This window comes from Pinus tabuliformis, chromosome Q (genome assembly GCF_031772625.1).
Source record: "Pinus tabuliformis cultivar Carrire ecotype Pingquan chromosome Q, CPIR1, whole genome shotgun sequence".
Lineage (NCBI taxonomy): Eukaryota > Viridiplantae > Streptophyta > Pinopsida > Pinales > Pinaceae > Pinus > Pinus tabuliformis.
Window position 1 is genome coordinate 1,044,477,066 of NC_142296.1, and position 22,324 is coordinate 1,044,499,389.

Sequence of the window (22,324 nt, forward strand, 5' to 3'; positions counted from 1 at the left end):
GCTATTTAAAGAGGCCTAAGAAAAGGCTAGAAGAATCAAGTGGGAAGACCTCATTTGATCGTGAGGCTAGGAGAGATGTAGTCCAAGTAGAGGCTGAGCTAGTAGGCCGAGTAGGCCTACTAGTGGAGGTCGTGATCTAATCCAAGGGAGCATCTTTCTCAAGAGTGAAATGTGAATCTCTCAGGATAGCCACAGTCCTAGAGAAGGGATGATGTGGAGCTTTGAGGGTCTTGCTCATGGTGAAGAAAGGTTGAGAAAGCACAGGTTCATAGACAAGCTTAGATTTGAAGCTTGAGCCCTTGCATAGGTCAGATCTAGCAGAATTTTGAGGATGCCTTCTATGATTAGCTTGTCCCTAGTTAAGGGCCAATTTCGTGGCTACTCTATCCTTAGGGTTTGCCCTAAAAGTCTATTATTTGAGCGCCGGATTTTGTGCAAGAGAAAGGGCTGAGACCCTTAGAAAGCGGACCCTAATCCGATGACTATGCCGCAGATCTGTGTGTATAGAATTGTGGTTAGGAAGGTCAAGTTGTGTGAACAGATGAGCAAGTTTTAGGACAGAAAAGGATAAAGTGGCATGTAGAATGAGGCCAACGTGAAGCAGAGAAAATAGCCGAGTGGATGAGGAAAGGGCATTGTTCTAAAGGGTTTTAGGGCAGCAGTTCCTGAGCCCTAGTTAAAGATCTACCCTTCATGCAAGATCAGTCCAACATCGGCCTCATTTTGTGCATCTCTAGGAAGGCCGAGACCCAGAAAAGGAGACATACATGTGTGGTATGGATCTGGTATGAGGGTCGCAAGCCTTAAGGGAAGTGCACAGAAGTTTCAAAGAGAAAAGAAGGCAGAGGTATCCTTCAGATTGAAGAAAAGAACAATGAGTATTAGGACTGTGTGATGGACTGTCTTAAGGTAACAGTTAGTGGGCAGAATCAAGGGAGTATTGAAACTTTGGTGGACTGTTCATAGATCATGAGTAGCAGTGATTTGGTGCCTAGATCTGTGCAATTTGAGGAGTCGAGTCAAATTGCAGAACAAAAGACTGTGAGGAGCCAAATTGCAGAACAAAATACTGTGAACTACAAGCCCTAGATCAGTCAAGATTCTGACTGTAGTTGGGCAGATCTGCAAGCCCAAAGGACAGTGACAGGAGCAGTTGTGTCACAGAGGTAGGGATATGTGTAGGCCCTAGGATCAGCACTTCAAAGTGACTAGAAGGCTGACAAGTGGCCAGATCTGGAAGATGGGAGCACTATTCACAAATGAAATTGTGAACAGTGGTTTTTCGTAGTGTAGGATGCAGACCTCAAGCACATGTTCATGAAAGGAGCAATGGACTGTTAGGAGGCAGATTGATGGATCCCTAGTTCAGGAGTTGCAGATGGGCAGACTTCAGTGAAAAGAGGGCAGTTCTAGAAGACCAATGAGCAATCATCCAAATGGAGCAAGAGGACTTCTAGTGGGCAGTTTGATGAGCCAAAGTTCAGTGACACAAAAGGAGTTGTGGTCATTGATAGGAGTCCAATATGGATCATGTAGTTGCATCAGCTGAGGTAGACACGATTTCTGCTCAGTTCGAGAAAGATTTCTCATTGACAGCTTGCATGGCAAGCTCAACAGACAGCAATGTATGCTATATTGATTCAGGAGCATCCTTCTACATGACCGGGATGTTAGAAAATGTAAACTGGCAGCAATTATAACATATTTTTTTCAACCTTGATACTTGCTTGTGAGAGTTAGTTATCTTCTTTATGTTCTTTAGGTAGATCTTTTTATCAAACAATATCAAGAAACAGTGACAACAAAAGAGGACACAGATATAGGCTCTCAGCTAGGGCAAAAACCCTCCAAGGGGAAAACCCAAAAACTCTTCTCTTCTTAGAATTTGCTTCAAATGAGATACAGTGACCCAATCCCTAGACCAAGTCCTCCCAGTGCCAAGTCAGCCCTTCCTCAAGACCTTCCCTCAAACTACTTTCTTGCAACTTCAACTTGCCAGCAACTGCCCAGCTACTTAACCCAGCAACTGCTGCAAAAACCCTAATCTATCTTCATTTAGAGACCTTCCTAGAGCAAAACAGCTCTCCCCAGGGTCAACAAGGTCAAGAAAAGGATTTTGCCCAGCAACTTGTTCCTACAATTCTGCTACTCAGCAACAACTTCACCCCCCAGCAATTCGGACCTGCAACTTCAACCTTTTTTGGCTGCAGAAACCCTTGCTTCTTCGCACGTGTGAGAGATAGAGCCCAAAGACAAGATATTTTGGCCTCCTAGCTTCTTTTAGAACTTCATTCTCTTTTTCCTAGCTTCCCAACTACAAATCAAATGCTTTCCTTGATAGATCGAACTTGTGCATAAGTGTGTCCAAATGAGGTCGAATTGCTTCCTTTTATTCCCTCTTTTAGGCCGACTTGAGGATCCCATGGCCGACTTGTACTCTTGGAGATTCCAGGATTTTCTAGACTCGAAAATAATTCTTTTTACAATTACAAGTTGCCCGGAAGGGTCTAATAAACATGATGTTGACTCCTTTGACTCATGGCAATAAATCCTAAGACCTAACAAACCCTAGAAGCATGAAGAAAATGCTTTACCTAAAAGACCATCAATAATGAGCATGAAACCCATGCTTTGATAATAATATTTTTTCTTTTCTTTTTCTTGTTTCTTACATAGGATACATATTGAAATGAGTACAACAATTATGAAGATTGAAACTAGTTACATTTCTCAACACTCCCTTTTAACTAGGGCGGTATTCATAATTGTACTAGTACAACATCATATCTCAAACTAAATAGTTCTCAAGAAGAGTTGGACTCTTGGAGTGATAAGCCATACTTTAAGCATCATCATTATGACCAGCATTGTCCCTGAGGCCTAACTAGACAAGCTCTTCTTTAATTCAAGAGCATTATGCTGGGAGGCTTTATGTGTGATACCGCACTACCTCTCTAAGGTACATACCCCATCCGGATGTCCACAAGGTATGTCCTTTTAGGACTATTCTTATCTTTGATCTCCATACCTAAGTCCTCAAGGAACATTAGTCTCTTCGACCACTCTCCTCTTGGATTCCTATCCCATCCTCAAATAGTGTCGGTCCCTTTCCTTCCTTAGGATGTTATATCCTCAAGGAAACCACAGATGCTTATCCAATCCTCCGACATCCTCTCTTCATCACCTGAAGAAGAGAATTCACATGTGATATCAAAAATCACTCCCTCTCAAACCGAGAGGACATCCCTATTCTCCCTTAATCTTTGAGAATAGAACGTTGCTCCTTATTCAAGGATACTCCTTTTGCTCCCTCTCAAAACCAGAGGAGATTTCAGACTTCCTTCCAATAATGGAAGCCAACACCATAAGCCTTATAGCTTGTCTTCATCAGAGTATCAGCTACCAATTTTCCATAGCTACATGGCTCCCTCTTTCCTTCACATCTCTTGCATCGAGCCTGCTTCTTTTCGAGGTATCATGGAACCATCTCCACTCTTCATTCTTGTGACAAGATCCAGGTCATCTTTCTTGCTCATCACTTTCCATCTTTGACATGAAGGCATTGTATTGAGCCTTCCCAAACTTCTACCTGATCATGGCTTCCTCATGAAAGTGATCTTCCTTGACCTTCAGATTATCTTCTCGCATTGTTACCTTCCAAGATGAAAGCATGTTGACTTCATAGTTGCCAGGTGTGAGATATTGAGCTTCCCTCAATACTTTTCATCCATACAGTTGACCTTGCTCAACTCCTCAACCGTAGCAAAAATAATATGTTAACCAGATAACCAAACCATAAATGAAATAAACTTACCTCGCCATGGTGACCTTCTCGTATCATCAACATCTTCATCGACCATCTCCACTTGAACTTTCCTTCTTGCATCAGAGTGCCCAAGGATCGAACTTGATTACCAAGTTACAACTTTTTCTTCCGGAGATTATGCCAGATGTTAAACTTATCATATACATATTCTTAGAGAAAGTCCTAATTCTAGCATCATAAACACTTTAACCAACTTTCTTTCACCAAATTCTTATATATATGAATCTTTATCCAAAGTTAAACATACATTCCTATGCTTTCATCCAATCATCTAGCTATCCATACAAAAAGTTTTCATTTTGACCCATTGCAACCTTTCATCCCTTTTTACCAGCATGTTTCCACATTACATAGAATACATACTATTTCTATCATAATGCTTTCCATAAGGACTTCTTAATATAATGGTCCTTCCTGGATCACAATGATCCTCTTAAGCAAGATGACAACCTCTAACATAGTGTTAGATAATATTTGGATGAACAATATGCAAAATGGTCTAACATTTTTTCCTAGATGATTTCTACCAAGCAACATAATCATATAAGTTCAAGACATGCTACTATCATATGTTTATATCCTATGATGCTTATGCAAAACATATTATTAAAAGAAAAATGTTCATAAAGAACCTAGAAGTCAGTGAACCTTCTTTCAGTAGTAAAGATCCTTCACTTCTTCCTTCTTTGCCTTCTTCTTAGGTTCTCCCATAGCTTCAGCGACATGAGCTTCACTCCTGTCCTTCCTCTTATTGTTCTGTTGATTTGGACAGTCCCTCTTATAATGTCCAAATTCTTGACACTTGAAGCATTACACCTTGGACATATCTTTCTTCTTGGACTTGGCAAATTTTCCCTTCTTCATCTTCTTGACTCAAGCTAGAAAGGCTTGATATTGCTCATTAGACCCAATGTCATCCTTGACCTTGAACCTTGAATCTTGATTCTTCTAGTATGCATTGTGCCCACAACTCATCAAAGGGAGTTCAATCCTTCTTGGAGTAGATACTCGTTGCAAAGTTGCCCCATTCCGATGGCAATGCATTTAGAACACATATGGTTACCTCTGAATCAGTGATCAGTTCCCCAAGTCCTTGTAAATGGTCTCTTAATTGAGAGACTCTCATGAGGAAGGATGTCATATCCTCATCCTTCGATTTCTTCATTCTATATAGCTTGTTTCGCAAAGACATATTTTGACCTATTGTACTTACAGAGTACATAGCTTGTCATACATGGCCTTGGAAGTCTTCAAATTTGCTACAAAAGGAACAAGAGAATCCTTGATTGATTCTACTATGATCCTTTGAGCTCTTACTTCCCCTTTCTTGTACCTTGCTAGTTCTTGTGTCTTGTCTTTCCCAGGTTCAGTAATTTCTTCAGTAACATATCCCATTACATCTTGCTCTATGAGTATCAAGTCAATCCTCTTCTTCCATGCTAGATAGTTTACTACCCCAATGAGCTTGTTGCTCTCCTTGTAGAAATAACTTACATGACTTGACGATTCAGCCATTATGAGATAGTATAGTACTTGAATAGTATTCCCAACCTTCTTGATGCGTTCAAGACCTTCAGAGAGTTCTTGATGATACCCTTGAAAGATGTTCCCTAGAATTCCTCCACGAACAACATCCAAGATTGATGCCTTCCAAGTAGACTTCCTTTTCCGAGATCAACACCCTTCTTATGAGATTGATGTAACCCTAGATTAGTGGATCCTTTCAAGAGACAATATTCTTCTTCTTTTAGGCCTTGAGAGCTTCTTGATCAACAATTCTTTCTAGTGTCCTTTTGGCTGCCTTCCTTGATCACCTTAGCTCTGATACCATGTTAGAAAATGTAAAGTGGCGGTAATTATAACATATTTTTTTCAATCTTGACACTTGCTTGTGAGACTTAGTTATCTTCTTTATGTTCTTTAGTTAGATATTTTCATCAAACAATATCAAGAAATAGTAACAACAAAAGAGGACACAGATATAAGCTCTCAGCTAGGGCAAAACCCCAAAGGGGAAAACCTAGAAACTCTTCTCTTCTTAGAATTTGCTTTGAATGAGATATAGTGGCCCAATCCCTAGACCAAGTCCTTCTCCCAGTACCAATTCAGCCCTTCCTCAAGACCTTCCCTCAAACTACTTCTTTCTTGCAACTTCGACCTACCAACAACTACCAAGCTACTTGACCCAGCAACTTCATCCTCCAGCGACTTCATCCCAACAACTGTTGCAGAAACCCTAATCTATCTTCCTTTAGAGACCTTCCTGGAGCAAAATAGCTCTCCCCAAGGTCAACAAGGTCAAGAGAAGGATTTCACTCTATCCAGCAACTTGTTCCTACAATTCTGCTCCCCAGCAACAACTTCGCTCCCCAACAATTCGGACCTGCAACTTCGGCCTCTTTCTGGCTGCAAAAACCCTAGCTTCTTCGCACATGTGAGAGAGATAGAGCCCAAAGACAAGATATTTCGGCCTCCCAACTTCTTCTAGAACTTCACTCTCCTTTTCCCAGCTTCCCAGCTACAGATCGAACTCTTTCCTTGATAGATTGAACTTGTGAGTGTGTGTGTCCAAATGAGATCAAATGCTCCCTTTTATGGCCTTCTCAAGGGATCAAATTCCCTCTTTTAGGCCAACTTGAGGATCCCAGGGCCAACTTGTACTCTTGGAGATTCCAAGACTTTCTAGACTCGAAATAATTCGTTTTACAATTACAAATTGCCCGGAAGGGTCTAATAAACATGATGTTGACTCCTTTGACTCATGACAATAAATCCTAAGACCTGACAAACCCTATAAGCACAAAGAACATGCTTTTACTTAAAGACCATCACTAATGAGCATGAAACCCATGCTTTGATAATAATAATTTCTCTTTTCTTTTTCTTGTTTGTTACATAGGATACGTATTGAAATGAGTACAACAATTATGAAGATCAAAACTAGTTACATTTCTCAACACGGGAACAAGGAGTATTTCAGCCACCTGAAGGAGAAGGAGATGCAGTTTCAGATTAAGCTAGGAGATGATGGCAAGTACTCAACTAGGGGAGTTGGTACTATCAGTTTTGAGAGGGAATCAAGTAGCTCTCTCCATCTCAGAGATGTCCTTTATGTTCCAGGCCTGAAGTAGAACCTTGTTTCAGTAGCTACCTTTGAGGACAAGGGTTATGATGCCATCTTTAGCAAAAGTAAGGCTTACCTCAAGCACTTAGCTTTTGGATGTAAGAAGCAAATAGTGTGAGGAAGAAGAATACGTACTTGCTACAGATTGAAACAGGCACAACCTTGAGCAGCAAGGCAAGAAGTGCACAGAGTAGAGCATACCATTCAAAACCAGAACTGGTGACTGGACCAATCCAACTAATAAACTAGGTTTCAAACCAACACTGATTAGATCTCAATGGACCGGTTTTAAAAAAACACATGAAATAATTAATTTTTAATGAAAAAAAAACTATTTTTAAGATTTAAAACCATAATTCTAAACCAATAGACACAAAATATGCAAAGTTTGCTCATATATATACCATGTAAAGGTGATTATATCAAAATGGCACCAAGTGCAATACATATCAACTAAGAAACTAGATTCGTCCAAACCCCCCTGGTGTCTCGAATCCCGCGAATCGGACACAATTCTCTAGGACGTGTCTGATTGTCGTGTCCATCGTGTCCTGGAACATGGGATTCGAAGGGCACGTGAATCCTAAGATCGTGTCCATCGTATCTCAATTTTGGAACAAGTGTCCGGCAAAAATGCATGTCGCGCGGCCTTTAAAGCCTAATTTGGGCTCATTTGTCACTCATTCTTGAGTGTCTCCCTCGTTGTGGGTGTCTGGGAGCTTCTAACAAAGGGTTTGGGAGCATTTTGGAGGTGATTCAAGTAACAAGTAAGTGCATTTTGCTTCTATTTTTTTTGCATTTTTGCTACAACAGTTTGCATATCCATTTTTTTACAAGTTTGTGCATTTTTTCTTTATTTTTTATAGCAGTCATGGCTCAATCAAGGGCAACAGGGAAAGGGCAAACAAAAGGGAAGAATGTTCCCATTCGTGATGCCCCCCTTGTTCCAATTCATCAGGGTCTACAAGTGTTCCCTCTATTGGAAGTGGGGCTACAACGGTAGCTTCAAATGTTGAGGGCAGAATTAATTTAGAAAGACAACAGGCACAAGAAAACAAATATCCCCTGTGGAAGTATGTCACAAGAGATCAAAGGTCGGGCAACAAGTTGAAGGGAGGAGGCAATGTTGCTTGGAAATGCAACTATTGCAACAATCATTTTAGGAGCACTTATTACCGTGTGAAAGCTCATTTGTTGGCCTTACTAGGTTGTGGAATTGGAGCATGTACATAGGTGTCTTTAGCTAAGAGGAAAGAAATGGAAAAAGAGGCCAATGTTGGTGTGGCAAGGGTGGTTGCATCATCTAAAAAAACAAGAATGATGACCCCCTTCCATTCATGAGGAAAAGCAGCGACAAATTTCCATTTTAGAGTTTTAGTGGGGGTGTGGGTCAAACAGCAAAAAGAAAGGCAATGGCACTTGGTCCAATGGACAAGATTTTTTAGAAAGAGAGATGGTCGAGATCTAACTCAAGGGGCTCCATCAGGGTATGTGGCCCCTGGGTCAGAGAAGCTTAGAACCACATTGTTGACTAAGGCAAAGAAAGAGGTGGACAAAATGCTTGAGCCTATTAAATCAGCATGGCCAACATCTGGAGTTAGTATTGTTTATGATGGATGGACAGTTCTAGCATGCCACCCACTCATCAACTTCATGGTGTCTTCCTTGAATGGACCAATCTTCTTGAAATCAATGGATGCACTTGGACAATACAAGCATGCACAATATATTGGTGAGATGTTCATTAAATTATTGAAGATGTAGGTGTTGACTCTTGTGTGCCAATTATTACAGACAATGCACCTATTTGCAAGGTTGTTGGCATGATTGTGGAAGCTAAATATCCACAAGTATTTTGGACATCTTGCATTGTCCATTCCTTGAATTTAGCACTTAAATCTATTGTTTCTTATGTGCCTTGGATTGGAAGTATTAATGAGGATGCACAGCATATCCACAACTTTGTACAAAATCATACAAATGCCCTCACAATCTACAAGGAGTACACCCACCTATCATCGTTGAAGAATGCAGATACATGGTTTGTCTCTTCATTCATCATGTTGAAGAGGTTGAGGGAGGTCAAGACCGCTCTTAGGGCCATGGTTATTTCAGAGTTTTGGTCTTTTTGGAGAAGACAAATCAAGCAGCCTCAAAAAGAGTGAAGGACACAGTGTTAGATGATGCTCGGTAGGAGAGGGTAGATCTCACTATTAAGATCATGGACTGTTAAATTTTAGGTATGTTCTATGCTTAGAGCAATTTATTTCAATTTTCACAGTTAGCTCAATATCTTTTCTAGATTAGCAATCACATCAGCATTAAAGTAAACTGCAGATAGAACATAAACATAAATCGCAGAAGACAAGCCAAGAAAAGAGGACACAAGATGTGGCGCTAGCCAAGGACAAACCCCAATGTGGGGAAACCCTTGATCAATTCTTCTTATATGTTCTTCAATAGTTCAGCAGAGAGAGAGAGAAAGAGAGAGAGAAAGTAGGTGTACAATAGAAGTCAACACTTTGACTTATCTAGATAAGAGCATAGATCATCTCTAAGAAGATGATACATGAGATCAGTTGAAGACATGCTGCTTCAACTGATTCTCGAAGGTGACTCCTTCACCTATCATTGTGCTGCATTTTTTCATCATGCTGCACCTCACCACGCTGCACCATGCTGCACCCATCATCACTACGCTGCATCTCATCACGCTTCATTAATCATGATTATACCCATCACTGTACTGCATTATGTGCCATTGTTGCACCATGTCGCCATCCTGACCTATGTGTTGGCTGCACCTTGCTTGCTTGTTGTCCCTAGCATACTTGTTGTTGCATGCTAGTTGTCCCTTGCATGCTAGTTGTAACATTGCATGCTTGGTGTATTTGCTGCTAAGTACCATACAACTGTCCCAATGTTAGTTAGTTGTCCCTTGCATGCTGCTCTCCTTCGGAGACAGATGCTCTGGCTATTTCGGCAGTTCCGGCAATTCTAGCAGTTTCGGTTGTTCCCAACAGTTTCGGTTGTTCCCAGCAGTTCCAGTAGTCCCAGTAGTTCCAGCTTTTCCGACAATTCCGGCAGTTCCGACATTTCCGGCTTTTCCAACAGTGTCGGCTTTTCCAACAGTTCCAGCTTTTCCGGCTTTTCCGGCATTCTGCCCTCTGGATCAAGACAATGTTATTCCTTAGGATCTCTCCTCCTACTAAAACCCAAAGACAAGTAGAGAGAGGAAGAGATCCCAAGTGTGTTGAAATGACTTGAAGCCCACCTCTATTTATACTAAAACGTTGAGCACATGTGGGGTTTATTTGGTTGCTAGCCGACCTTGACGAATTGTCTTATAACGCAAATAAATTCATAACTCCATGAATACTTATCGAAATCGAATTATCTTTAGATCAATCCTACACCTCTCAATGAGAGGGATTCAAGCAAAATATCAGCTGCCATAAATAAGATGACCCATATGGAGTTTGGCCCTAGTTGTCAATTTTAACATGGACACTATCATTGTTTTGCTACGATTTGCGGATACAAACCAACCCATCCTAGGAGAGATTTATAAGGGGATGGGATTCCATGATTGAGTCTGTGAGGACCATTATTTTACAGAGTGAGTGCCCTAAGTATGACACATCATCAGAGGCCTTCTTCACCACCATAAAGTATATTCTTGTCAGCAAATGGGACAAAAATTGCACACCTTTGCATTGTTTGGCTCAGTTGTTGAACCCAAAATACCACAGCCATGAGTGGTTGAATGGTGGACCTTTCCGCAGATTCCCTCCTCACATGGATGGTGAAATTTCACAGGGGAGGAAGGATGCATTGAGGCGGATATTTCAAGATAGAGCATCCCTTGATGAGGTAAAGGATGCCTTTGCAAAGTTTTCCACTGGCACTGGGTGATTTGCAAGCTATGATGTGATTAGAGACAAGGGGCCTAAGAAACCCTATTCTTGGTGGGAAACTCATGGGGCAACAATCCCTCCTCTACAACAGTTAGCCATGAGGCTACTCTCTCAAGTGACGTCATCCTCTTGTTGCAAGAGGAATTGGAGCACATATGGGAATTTGTATAGTGTCAAGAAGAGCAGGCTTGATCAATCCAAGGCAAAGACAATGGTGTATGTGCACACCAACCTTTGTCTTATTTACAGGCAAAGGAATGAGTGATTGAAGGGAAAAACAAAGATGTGGGATGTCTTTCCTGATGATATGAGTTTGGACAGCAGTGTTGAGTTGGCATTGGCCAATTTGGGTCTTAATCACCCAGTGCTAGAGCATGTCACTTTTGATGATGATGATACTCTTGAGGTGTCATCCTCCACACCAACAGATGCAGAGATGGCATTGGATACAGAGGAGGAGGATGCAGCAGAGGAGAGCAGTGGTGACCATGACAGTGATGTTGATACTGATGATTGATGAGATACCTACTACCTTGTAGTTGTTTTTATTTGCTATTTCTATTTTCCATTGGCATTACTACTACCTATGTAACACATTTTGATTTTGATGACTTAATGAGAAAACTGCAATTTCTTGTCTTTCTAAGTTTCTCCTATTGGATCATTGATGAATCTGTCACAATTGTATTTGTATGCATAATGTTACTTTGTAAAACTTACAAATTTTAAATTGACAATGTAGAATCTAGACCTGTGTTTGAATTTGTATCATGAATGAAAATTTATGTAAGAAATATCTATTTAGTATTAATTTTTAATATATATATATAGAATAATATATAACGTGTCCTACGTGTCATGTTCTGCGGGGGCTATGTGCCTGTGTCTGACACTCGAATTTCTGCGTCTTGCATGTCTCGTGTCAAGTGACTTAACATGTCAGCAACAAAATATATAATCAATGAGGCTCTGAATGGCCTCTAGAGTCCAAAAACAAAACCTACAATATATAGGGCCACTGGCCTACTACAAGTCTACATATATGATATTAGTGATCGACATTATCACTTGAAACTTCTCATCATGATCAAACTCAATTGGTTGAGTCTCGACTCCCAAACTTTGCAACTGCTTGAGTCACAAACTTCTTTGTTGGTTCAATGACTTGTGTCTCGAACTTTTGAAGGTATTCTGCCCTAATATGCCCTATTACTTCATTTGGTGTTCCACATGGCTTTACATGGTCGTCTATCCCAGCCAACTCCAAGTGTTGCTTAAACCTGTTAATACCCCTTCCTTCAATAGATTTTTGGCAATATTTGCAGATCATTTTGCCATCAATCATATCACAATGAACCCATGCAGTATCCTTGGCTTTTGGAGGCATGGTGGCTACTACTTAGCTCAAACTCTGTTGTTCCACTACTCCAACAAAAATTCAACATTCTCCAAGCTCACATTGAAGCTCACAAAAACTCCAAATGAGATGTGTAAGGAAAATGAGAGGGGAGACTTCATTTTATTGGCTTGGAGGGGTTGTTTTTGGAGGAAAACAACCCTTATTTTCCCTCCAAACCACCTCACAAGCCTCCAAGAATGCATCTAGTAGGTCTGCGACCAACCTGGCAATGAACTGGCCGGTTTACGACGGAACCGGCCGGTTTATGGGAAAACTGTCATAAACGACCAATTTATGCCCAGTTTGTCTAAAACAAGAGCTAATGAGGGCGGTTGACCGATTTTTTGACCGATTTGGTTGGTTTGGCCAATGAACCGGGCGGTTTGACTGGAGTCCGGTGCAGACCAGCCGGTTTTTAATACTATGGAGTATAGACATGAGGGTTGAGGAGAGCAAAGCTCTGAAGGAGTCCTTAGAGCGAGAGTAGGATAGAGCTCCCAAGAACGAGCCTCAACCGGTATCACAGTTTGAGTCTCAGCTAGTTGGCAAGTGGGCCGACCAACAAGATGATGAGGAGAAGAGACCAAGGCGAGTGGAGGCACCATTCAATCAGAGACTCCTAATACAAGGAGAGTTCAAGCCAAATAGGCAGACGAGTTGTTTAATGGGGGTCAGGAGAGAGTTGGACCTCCCAGTACCACATTCAGGCAAAGTAAGCAGCCACAGAGATACATGGGGTACATGGCACTTATGACTGAGGTGATAGACTCAAATCATAGGAGCATGGTTGGAAGGAACAGGTCTTCAAATCAGATTTCGTAGCACAAAGCAGGGAAGTCTTATAGTTCAAAGCGAGTAGTTGCAGCAACAGATAACGTGGTGGTGTTGAAGACAGATCTAGGTGGATGAGGTTCTTCCAAAAGTACCTTCCTCGCTAAGAGGGAGTGTTGAAAATGTAGCGAGTAAAGGTCTTCTAGCTTGTGCCTTAGCTAGTGAAGACCTCGAATTGTCCTTCTCCCAGTATGAGTGCGAGCTCATGAGTTAGACTTCAGTTAGGATGAGTTATTTCCAGTTTACTGGAATAATCATCAAGTTAGCATGCGTAGAGTTGGAGCTTCAGTTAAGTGGAATCTTCATCAATTTGACTACAAAACAAGGTGGCAATTACAAGTTCAGTTAGAGCAAGTTAGTCTTCAGTCTTGATTGAAGGAAGAACAAGTTAAGAACTCCAGTGTTGATTAGAGAGAGAAAGAGTGTCACTCTCAGTTAACTCGTCAATCAAAACTCGAGTTCTAAAATAGAACTAGGCCTCCTTGCATGTTCAAATTGGGTCTATAAAGAGGAGGACAAAGGCACAGGAATTGATAAGTTTTGTGCACAAGGTTTGTGTGACAAGACAGCTCATGAGTTTGTGAGAGGAGCCTTGATTGTGGAGAGCGCAGAGATTGTGTCCTAAGTTTTAGCAGATCACAAGTGCGCTAGAACTTAGGAGGTTGGTTGTGCGCAGTGAATGCGAGTTGGGTCCTAAAGAAAGGAGCCAGAAAGTGCACTAAGAAATAGGGCATTTGTACACTAGAAAATAGGAACTTAAGTGCATTAGGAAATAGGGGATTTGCGCAAAGGAATAGGCTATCAAGTGCGCAAGGAAGGAGGAGCGGGATCGAGCAAGAGAGCAAGGTTTGCAAAGCAAGTCAAGGAAGCAACAAAGGATTGGTTGCGAGCTAGAGGGCCGAGATCAAGTTGTGATCAAGGCTAGCCGAGATCAACCATATCAACTGAGATTTGTGAGAGAAGCAGAACCTTTCTCAAGAGAGATAAAATGCTTTGTAATAGATTGGATTGCTCCAAAACAATAAATAAAATACCACATCAAGCAAGCAGGTTTTCCCTGTTGGGTTTCTTGAGAAAAATAAGTGTGTAATTTTGTGAGATGTGTTTTTATCTCTATGTTTTTATTCTGGTGCTTATGAATTGTTAAGAAAGTTTGTATCTTGGAGAAAGTAAACTAATTTTCAGTTTTCAGTTATTCATCTAAGTAGTTGCAGAGTTTCATCAAAATTTAACATATTCCTTTGCTAACTCCAAAGTAGTGGGGGACTTATCTCTTAGTAAAAAACCAAATGGCCCTTCAAATGCATTTGTATAATGCAATAAAATGATCCCATAGTTTGGTTTCAAATTAGGAGGAAATTCCCTTGGCAACTTATCGAACCTTTCATCAAATTCCATAATTGTCTAACTATCCTTCATCATATCATGAGGTTGTGTGAACCAGTGTTGTGAAAATCGCGATCAAATCGCGATTTTTTCAGCTTGCCGATCAAATCGCGATTTTTATACGAAAAAATCGCCTACTTTTTTTTGCCGATTTTTACTAAAAAAATTGCGCTTATTTCAAAAAATCACGATTTTTACGGAAAAAATCGTTCGGGGTCAGGGCAGCACGATTTTATAAACTTTTTTTTGGTTTTTCAGTTGCTCATTTGGACAGTGGCGCGCGCAGAGGGATCAAGTCTGGGCCTTAGTACGGATATGCTATTCATGGTAATGTTAAATTCTTAAAGTAAAAGGATGAAAATGAAGATTAAGGAGTCACTTTTACTTAAATTTTTAACATTACCATGAAATGACTCAAGATGTTTGAGAGTGGTTCCAGCCTCATTGGATTTCATATGGAGAAAGTAGAATTTTAGATTTCATTTGAAATCCAGCAGACTTATCAGTTTTTCAGGATTTCAGGATTGGGAGATTGTAATGTTTCCAGGTGACACCACCTGCCCGGGCTACCCCTGCCACCAGTAGAGGACGTGGTCTACCTCCTATAGCTCCTACTTCTAGTTCTTTAGCTTCTAGAGCACATCAGACTCCACTGCCATCTCCACCAGCACAGGCACCAGCATCTACATCTAGAGGGAAAGGGAAAGCTGTGGCATTTTCTCGCAAGAGGGGCAGAGGAAATCAAGAGGATTAGACTTTCATTTTATTGTATATGACATTATGACATGATGAGATACATTATCATATTTTTTGTTGATATTTTGAGGCTGAGTTGGGACTCAAGAGTCAGGACTTACTATTCAGGACATGATTCAATGTTATGTGTGATTTTAGCGCTAGAAATGATATTAAACATCTTATATATTAGTTTTTTTATCATATTTATGTGTCAATGTATTTATTTTATGTTGTAGATGGTTTAGATATTAAAAAAATTGAAAAAAAATGAAAAAAAAAATGAATATTTTTGTACCAAACGATTTTTTCCCAATTTTTTCCGATTTTTTTTTCCCGATTTTTTCCGATTCATTCCCCGCGCCGATTTAATCCCGATCGCGCTTTTCACAACACTGGTGTGAACATCAATCTTGCACCTTTTCTAACAACCCACCTCTTCATGAAAAACTATGGAAGGCATCCCAAATTCCATAATTGTCTAACTATCCTTCATCATATCATGAGGTTGTGTGAACATCAATCTTGCACCTTTTCTAACAACCCACCTCTTAATGAAAAAAATATGGAAGGCATCCCAATCGATGATACTGCTGCCAGATAAGTTATTTAACCATGATTCAGCGTTCTCTTCAAAGGTCAAGGCAATTAACTTCATGACTAAATCTTCACTTTCACTGGGAATCCTATGCCCACCTACAGCCATACAGAAATTTGAGATGTGTTGTTTAGCTGAAATTGTATTGTTACCTGAAAATTAGGCAACCGTCTAATGTATTATTGGGCATAGTGTGAGAAAACCCATTTTTCCCAATCATATTGAGTGGTTCGTAATCATTTCTAAACCATGATTTATCACCCATGATCATTGCTTAAGTTACAGAAGGGAACAGATTTACAAGAATGGCACTAGAAGAAGCTTGGAAAACCTCTTTCTTCCTTGTTCTATAAGCCTTTTTAGGATCTGAAAGGCTCTGGTAAAAGGTTTAATTTGAACTCCTAGTTGAGAACCCTCTACTAGATCCCTCCTCTTGTGGAGTCGCCAGGTGAGTAAATTAAAGGAGAAATTGGAATCCTACTCACCAAAAGAAAGTGAATCTAGACTTCAAATACGAGAGATTGAACTTTATCCCTGACAACAGCGCCAAAATGTTATCTTCCAGATTCTCCCTAGAGAAAAAGCCCTACCCTCTACTTAGTATATAAGGATCTTCCATGTCCTTTGTAATTTGCCACAGTAACAATACAGTTAGCACAGAACAGCACTAAAATAGAACAAGCGTTTAAGAGCCTTCTCATCTGAAACATATGGACAAGTTATCCAGGTAGTAGGGCATATCATATGCTCCTTAACAGAAAAAATTTATGCAAGTTTCCAGTCTGTAATTTGTCACAGTGATGATACAGTTAGTTCATGATGGCACTATATTAAAGCAAGCATTTAAGCGACTTATCAATAACAACAGATTCAGATGGGATACTAAACAAGGTGGAGAAAAAAATTCCCCCTCTGCCTAGGACACAATGAAAAGAATCAATTTGTTCAAGTATTAATAATTTTGGCAGCTCGATGGTGACAATGCCCAATTGGCCTATTGATGGAAATTTCAATCACACTGCTCTTGAATTAGACCATCCAATCGTAGCAACAATATTATAGCTAATAGTTTAGAAAGCTATATTTCACAATATTTGAATCAACAGAGTATGACCGCAAAAAGCTAACCGCAATTGCAACTCCCACACCCATTTATTACACCACTTATTTCTGCATTTCCCAGTGGAGAGGATGAAATATAAGTCACAGGGTTCACCAAACTTCAACCTCTAAGTTTAAAATTCCTCAAACCTAAAAACAATGGTCAAGTTCACTAAGGTTTGGAAAACCTCACAGATGAACCTCAAGTCGAATTCAAACATCAAGAAAAATTTGAACCTGATGAGAGAACTGAAAGGCGAATGTTATCTCTAGCATGGTTTTGTAATTGATTTCTCCAATTTGTATAATTTAAAAATTAAAAAATTCTTACTCGTACATGTTTATTGATTTTAATTTCTTACTGTTTTATGTTATATTTCATTTTCAAGTTTATATATATATATATATATATATATATATTATCCAATTTTAAGGTCACGGCCAAGCCAAACACCAAATTGGTGTATGAGACCCCCTTGTTTGTGGGACAAGGGACCCACCTCCGCGCAGCGATTTGACTGCTAAGTCTACGAAGGCATACATACTCTACCCCCCTCTGTTTTTGAACCTGTGACCCCAGTATATATATATATATACTGAGTTTATCTCGGGTGGTTGGGAGGATATATAAATATTGAGTTTACCTCAGGTGGTTGGGAGGAAAGTTTGTTATCTTGCCCACCCATGTTCAATTCCCACAAGTGACATGTTGAACTTATATCAAGTATATCGTTGTAATGGCTTCAAGTCTTGTTGTGATTTATATGGCCTTGCGCCCTAAAGAATATCTTACCCTTTGCCTGCGGGCTGGAAAGTGGGGTGCTTGATTATATGGGGAGAAAATTAAAAATTTTATATATATATATATTATTGGAGCGGCGAGAACAGAAAAAAACCCTAGCGGCATTTTTTACAGATCAGTGAGCTTTCTTTGCTGATTATTTTTGTGATTTCCCTTCTCCTGTTCTGATATATTCTTCTTTATTGTTTTCCCTCTTTCACAGGTGTTTTTTTGCATGGAGTGGGGGGCAGGGCGGCTGGATTCCTAGCCGCCCACGCCCCCTGGTCCATACTTCACAGTATTATGGAGCCAATGTCTCCTTGTCTTCTATGATGAGGCGACTCTATTTTTGCAGGTTTTTCCTCTAGCATTGTAGTTGTTGGCTTTCAGGTTGACAAGGGGCATGCTCGTTGTCGTTCACATTCCCGCTTTGACTTGCAGATCCCCTTACCTAGTCGTCTGAGAGCTGGGCTTATTGTGATTTGCTGTGCCATCGGCCCATCACCATAAACTGTAAAATGTAACCAAGGCCCCTCACCCAGGGTGGTCAATATACAGTAATCTCCTTTGCCGTTTGATAATGTGAAACACAAATGTAACGATGACTTCAATCACATGGGAAGCCCAGCTTACTTGATCTACTTTACAGATGTAAAAGATGACATAAGACAACATTGTTCTTCCAAACACTAAGTGATTGTTACCATGGTTTGGTTTACATTTCTATAAAGATCATGGCTTAGATCCTGTAAATAACGGACCTAGCCAAGGTTTCCATTGTTGTCAAGAGACTGATACTGATCAAATTCATTAATAAAAACAATTAGCAGTAGGGTTGGCAAGAGCAGGTGTGTAATTTTTTGCCCTGAGAATCAAGAAGAACATAGGTATGCTTGGGCTTTAGGTCACACTCCGAACAACGTTGCTGAAGCCTATGCCTTATATCAGGGTTTGAGGCAAATTATGAATCTGGGGGGGTGTAATTTTTTGCCCTGAGAATCAACAAGAACATAGGTATGCTTGGGTTTTAGGTCACACTCCCAACAACATTGCTGAAGCCTATGCCTTATATCAGGGTTTGAGGCAAATTATGAATCTGGGAATTCAGAAGGTGATGGATTTTGATGATTCTTTGAATATAATTCACCATTTATATTCAGGATATTCAGGATCTCTCCCTTCAAATACAAAGTTAAGTCAGATTTTCAAGCATATTTGTCAGTTGTATCAGTCTATCCCCAAGAAAAATGTCTCCATGTTCTCAGATCAAACAACTCCAAGGCAGATCAAATGGCTAATTTGGGATCACGGCTAAATCAAGGTGAACTTTGGTGGCAGGGAAAAAGGGGTATGTCCCCCTTCCTTAACAGGGCCAAAAGGGGTGGATGCTTTGTAAATTTCGGTTTTTGTTAGGTCAGTGTTGGCAAATGTACAAGTGGAATACAGTAGTGTTTTGTTCAAAAGCTTCAAGGTCAGAATTCTGTAGATGGTGGTTGATACATATTCCATTCCTGACCATGTCCACTGGTTCCAATTTGCTTATGTAAAACATGTATCTAAAGTGAGCTTTAGCTCCGTGCTTTTCATATAATAGCTATTCTTGGTTCTTGTTAAAAAAAAAAAGCAAAAACCATTAGTAGTGAGTTTGTGATGGTTTTTCTTCCATTCATTATAGGCTATAACTGACCAGTACATAATCAGGAGTCAGAATCCAGTCTGGAGGCCAGCTCACCATGGCCCCTATATAATTCGCATTATTGATGAAGCAGAATTAATCTTCTGAGAAAAAAAGCCAGAAAGCCTGTCGATCAAATGATTTCCACATACAAATGGCATACTTTAACTAGAATGTGACATAATCGATGAACCTTGGCCGGCCACAGTTGATATGTGGGATGAATGCCACCAGGCTTCACTAGGTGTGTAGTTCAGTTTTCGGTGGTTCTCTTTAGTCAAGATAGATCTCACAGATGACATAGATTTAAACAAGATGAAAATTGAAAAGGAAACTTCACTGAACATATCTTCCCTTAAAATGGGGAACATTATGATTCACAAGACTCATTAAGAACTAGGTAGTTTACTTAGGGATAGCAGGTAATCTTTATCTAATCAGGGCCCCAACCACCTACCAAGTTCACTTTACCCGTTTCCTTTAAACTATCAAGTCGTGACAGATGATCCGACTCAAATCAAGATCTCAGTCACCTAAGGAGTTTGGCTTAATGCAGTACCCTGTGTAACCATGATAGAAGGGTATAGATGTTTGTTGGGCATTAATCACCTAGGTAGCTCAGCTTTCTTGATATCTCCCTTCCGCTTTTGAGATGAATGTAATCATAGCAGGGAATGAGCTAGGAGGCTCACATCACCATGATGCTGTTAAATATCATGGTAAATGATATGGATACTATTGAGGTATAATTTATAGACACTCACTGTCAGTGCTATCACTTGGTAGACTTCCCTCAACCTCCCTTACGGTCACGAGGGAGACTCTACTTTCCAGAAACGCCGTTCATCCAAAAGCTACTCCAGGGCGAACTGTCTGTAATCTAGGATAAGTAATTTAAGTATCATGAACCAAAACTTTGAAATATCCATAGATGGTGTTATAGGTTCAAGGTAATGTTAGAGTTGTAGATACAACAAAGGATATTGCATCAGTTGGACTGATCAGTTTACCACAATTTTCTTAAAAGTCATGCTATAGGACATGGAGAATGTCAAAGTTTAAGTGTAATCATTTTGGGATACCCAGCTAACTGTAGTTTTGTGTACTATCCTAATAGATGGAATCAATGTAATCATAGAAGGAAATTGATCTAGGCAGCTTCACTTGCCACAATTTCTGTAAATTTTTCGCGAAATGGCATGGAAGATCAGGTTACAGGGGACTTATGTGCAATTCCTCAGGTCGCTCAGCACACTTCACATTCTGCCCTGAGCATAATATTATATCTGTGTACCAAGGGAAACAATTTCCCACATGGATCAGTCTAGTGCAATTTAGCAGAGATACGTAAGGTGGGACAGCCATTGATTAATAAAGCAAAAGTACAATTTTCCAAATCTCCCCTGTACTGCTTCTGGCAAGAAGAGAACATATCTAACCACTTAAATTAGTGCCACCATAAATACAGCATCAACTTGAACTTGAGCAGATCACAGGTTATCTAATTCAACAAATTCAGGTTTTCCAAAATAAGATTTTCCGAATGACACCAAAATTACGTGAAAAGTCATTCAAAAAATCAACAATTAAGTAAAAACACAAAGCTCAGGGACATCTAAGAACAATGCCAACGAGATATATTGAGATGAAATCCTCACCTCCGGATCTGATTTTGCCTCAGGTGGTTTCGGGTTCGAGACTCGCGGAGGAGAACGACGAGATGAAATTGCAGTGAATTGGCCCGGAACTGGACATCCGGAAAGAGTTTAAAGGGTGGATCGGGTTGCGAATAATTAGGAGTGAGGTCTGTATTCCGGGAAATGGGAGACGTGCCTACGCGGATGTCCGGAAGGGAGTGTGGGGTCAGTTGTAGGAAGTTAAGTGAATGCAAGTGGATAAATCCATGGAGTGGAATGGAAAGCAAGCAAACCAAGCTAAGGGTCCCCCCACCAGGAAGAATAGAATCGAGGATCGTGAAATCCTGTTAGTGCGAATGAATGGTCTCGAGGTTTCATCGTCATGCTCCTGCGGCCATGACCGGTCATGATTGCCGACCTTTTCTTTGTTTTTTCTCCATTTTAACCCTGAAATCTTACATCAGAAGTCACTCATCTTCTTTTTTCCATTTTGACCCTAAAATCTTCCATCAAATTAAATCATTTTTTTCCATTTTGACCCTAAAATCTTCCATCAAATTAACCCCTTTTTTTCATCATTTTAACCCTTGATCTCCCCTACCAAATTTATTCATGACGTGCCATTTAATTCTCACATACTTCTCTGTTAATTCTCACAACTCCCATCATCAAAGTTATTCATTCATATGACATGGTAGCTAACCTCACACAGTCACTCCATTTTCGAAGGTAAATTTTGGTTGGAAATTGATTCATTCACATGAAGATGAAAGAAAGAAAGAAAGAAATTATTTTAACGTCCACTAGTCTAAAGATAGTCTATCGAACAGATTGCTTCTTTATCTGGTTGATGTATTCGGTCCTCTTTTTTGTGTAGCTTCACAATAAATGTTCTCATTTTCTCGACAAACCCCTCGTTAAATAGATTATCCCAAGAGCTAGCTCGTTAAATAGATTATCCCAAAAGCTAGCTGTCAGCGTATCTGCAATTTGAAATGAAAAGCTAATTGAACAGAGTTATTATTGATTGCATTTCATTATCAAAGAGGTAAAATGTGAGGTAAACATCGCCTTCCATCAACAAAAAAAAAGGTAAAATGTTGTTTGGTTTAATTTTATACGTGAGGTAAAATGTTGTTTGGTGTAATTTTGTGTTTACTGTATAAAACAAAATGTGACCAAACAACACATGTGACCAAAAATGTTGTTTGGTTTAATTTTATTATTATTATGTAAAATAACACATGTGACCGAAAATGTTGTTTGGTTTAATTTTATTATTATTATATAAAATAAAATGTGAGGTAAATTGTT

General features: G+C 39.9%; 1 protein-coding gene across 4 annotated transcripts in view; it reads right to left on the reverse strand.

Annotated features, from left to right (window-relative positions):
- The window catches only part of LOC149223078 (uncharacterized), a 211,872-nt gene extending 190,704 nt beyond the window's left edge, over window positions 1-21,168 (reverse strand). For 3 of the 4 annotated variants that reach the window (XM_089385744.1, XM_089385743.1, XM_089385742.1), the window contains exon 1: window positions 21,032-21,168. The gene's annotated coding sequence lies outside the window, so the exon portion shown is untranslated. The remainder of the gene's footprint in view (window positions 1-21,031) is intronic. The other variant, XM_089385745.1, reaches the window with a different exon arrangement.
- Between the last annotated feature and the right edge of the window lie 1,156 nt (window positions 21,169-22,324).